Genomic DNA, 2,796 nt, shown 5'->3' on the forward strand with positions numbered 1-2,796 from the left:
AGCCAGAGGCCTTCCTTCTGGGTATTGTCGGCCAGAAGGTGCTAAAGAAGGACCGAACATTTTTTATGTATGCAACAACGGCAGCAAGGACACTCATCGCTAAAAACTGGAAAACTCAAGATCTACCCACACTGGAAGAGTGGCAGATGCAGCTGATGGACTATATGCAACTGGCCGAGATGACTGGCAGAATCCGAGACCTGGGAGAAGAGAGGATTGAGGAAGACTGGAATAAATTTAAGACGTATTTACAAAAACATTGTAATTTGGTTGAATGTTAAGAAGGATGCTAGATTATAAAAAATTGGCCACCACTAAATTAGATTTGAATTTGATGATAAGTGAGATTAAAGAAAACATAAACCTTTTGGAGAATTGCTAGATTATATTTAAATGAGTGGATATAAGATCGTAAACAAGTTGATAATTTGCTTGGAAAAACCTTTTAACGATGTAAATGGGAGCGGGAGACGTGAGGGAGTCCAAAGAAGTGATGAAACCATGATATGATATAAGTAAGGTTGTTTATTATTTGTGCATTGGTATCCAAAAATTTTAATAAATATTTATATATATATATATAAAATAATAATAAATTTTCATTTATACCCCGTGCGCTGCTCTGGTTCGCCAGAATGGCTTAGTCATGTACGCCGTACGCCAGCTCCCTCAGTCAATAAAGCGAAATGAGTGCCGCAACCCCAGAGTCAGGTCGCGACTGGACCTAATGGTCAGGGGTTCCTTTACCTTTAACATGCAACACAGATGTTCTACCATGGAGCGTATATTGTTTTGGGCTCCATGGAGGGAAGGTGGAATCTCTGAATGTGACTGAAGAAATTCCCCAATGTTTCCTTCGTTCTGGCAGAAGGGGAGCTGGACTGAACTGGGGTTGGGGGCGGCAGCCTGATAAGGCGCTCTGCGGTTAGGACCTTTGGTGGGCAAATGGTCACTCAGCTGGCAAGGTCTTCCATGGTTGCCTTTATGTCAGGGTTGGGCAACCTGCTGGCCTTCGGATGTTGCTACACTACAAAGCCCATCACACCCCCTTCAATGACTATGAGTTTTCCACCACATCTTTATGCTGAATGAGAGACCTGGGCCTCAGGGGTCAGTCACACTGCTAGGTAGCTTCTGAATCCTAGAAAACACTTTTGACTTCTGCTTCCACGTGTAACTGTGTACCATTTGCTTTGTATTATTACATTTATCCAACTCACCTGCTTTCCCTGTCTTTAATAAATATATTCCTTGGTTTACTACAGCTGGGCTCCAGGTGTGTTCTTTTTTTAAAGTGCCCTTTTTCCAAGATTGTGTACGATTCTTCAACATCAACTCTACATTCATCTAGGGCAGGCACGTCCAACAGGTAGAGCTTGTTGTTGTTGTTGTGGAACTGGCAAAATTGACATAGAAATTGCGAGACAAGGACAACTGTGGCTTTAAAGAAGAATGGGAACTTTTTATAAATTACTTTTTAAAACAACAAAATGAATTGGACTCCTTGGCAGGTTTTGAATAAACATACACAAATTTATTATTGTTAACATAATAGATAGATAATTTAAGGATCTTTACAATTTTGTAATATGCAGAGAATAATATGTGTTGAAAAACTGGAGAGAGTAGCTGAGGGAAGTCTGGGGGTGAGTGGGTTTTTCTTGGGGAGGGGGGAGGGGAAAAATGGGGGAGGAATGAAGATGATATGTTTTTGATAATTTGTTATGTTGAAATTCTTAATAAAAACTATTTTTTAAAAAAGGAAGAAGTGGTCTCTAATTTATAGGTAAGCAGGAAAAAATTAGAAAAACCTAAAATTGAACAAAGCCTTAACGGGATGCCGGCTACAAACCTCGTTTCCCTGAACTATTCAGTTTCCTCAGAAGGAAATAGAAAATTCATAAACCTTAAATGACCAAAATTCCAAAAAAGGGGGTAGAACTCCCAAAAATTCTGAAGGATAATCCTAGCCCAACCTAGGTGAAGCAAAGCGCAGTAATAAAGGATTGAGGACTCAAAGGTACAGTTTCTACAGGTTTTTCTAACTTTTTCCTTAAACTTTTTTATTCTTATTATTTAGTTTATTTCCGTAAGATAATATTTCTAGTCGATTACTTCTCGTTTCAGGGATTTTCATGGTATTTCATTTGTTTTATGCAATACTTTTAATCACAGCCAATGCACACTCAAAGGACATAACTTTCTTCAAATAATCCTAGGAACTGTAGTTTGTTAAGGGTACCAGGAATTGTAGCTCTGTGAGGAGGAACCTACAGGTGGATTTTCTTAAACCAGAGACTCAGAGAAGTATAAAAAACAATACTGAGAAGTGGTACAGGGAATTCCTTCTGCTGAGGTTCGGGTGGAGGAACAGCAAGAAGAGACTTTGGGCTAATTTGATTCCTGTCCCCACTCTTGGCAACTTGATCTATAGCTGCTTTAAGGTGGATCTGGACATGCAGGGATGGGATAGTCTGTACTGGTTGAAATTCTGCCTGCCATACCACCTTTAAAGGTACAGTGGTACCTCGGGTTAAGAATTTAATTCGTTCCGGAGGTCTGTTCTTAACCTGAAATTGTTCTTAACCTGAAGCACCACTTTAGCTAATGGGGCCTCCCACTGCCGCTGTGCTCCTGGAGCACAATTTCTGTTCTCATCCTGAAGCAAATTTCTTAACCCGAGGTAATATTTCTTGGTTAGCGGAGTCTGTAACCTGAAGCATATGTAACCCAAGGTACCACTGTATATGAGCTCAAGCAAACGCCCCCCCCCCAAAAAAACCACACCAACACCTG

At 40.3% G+C, this 2,796-nt stretch overlaps 1 protein-coding gene across 1 annotated transcript in view; it reads left to right on the forward strand.

Moving 5' to 3' along the window:
• Positions 1-2,796, forward strand: part of LOC309337240 (vespryn-like) — a 411,113-nt gene that overhangs the window by 132,529 nt on the left and 275,788 nt on the right. The gene's annotated exons all lie outside the window — the stretch shown is intronic.

Source organism: Podarcis erhardii (assembly GCF_964252035.2).
Source record: "Podarcis erhardii genome assembly, chromosome: 2".
In the NCBI taxonomy this organism is placed as follows: Eukaryota; Metazoa; Chordata; class Lepidosauria; order Squamata; family Lacertidae; genus Podarcis; species Podarcis erhardii.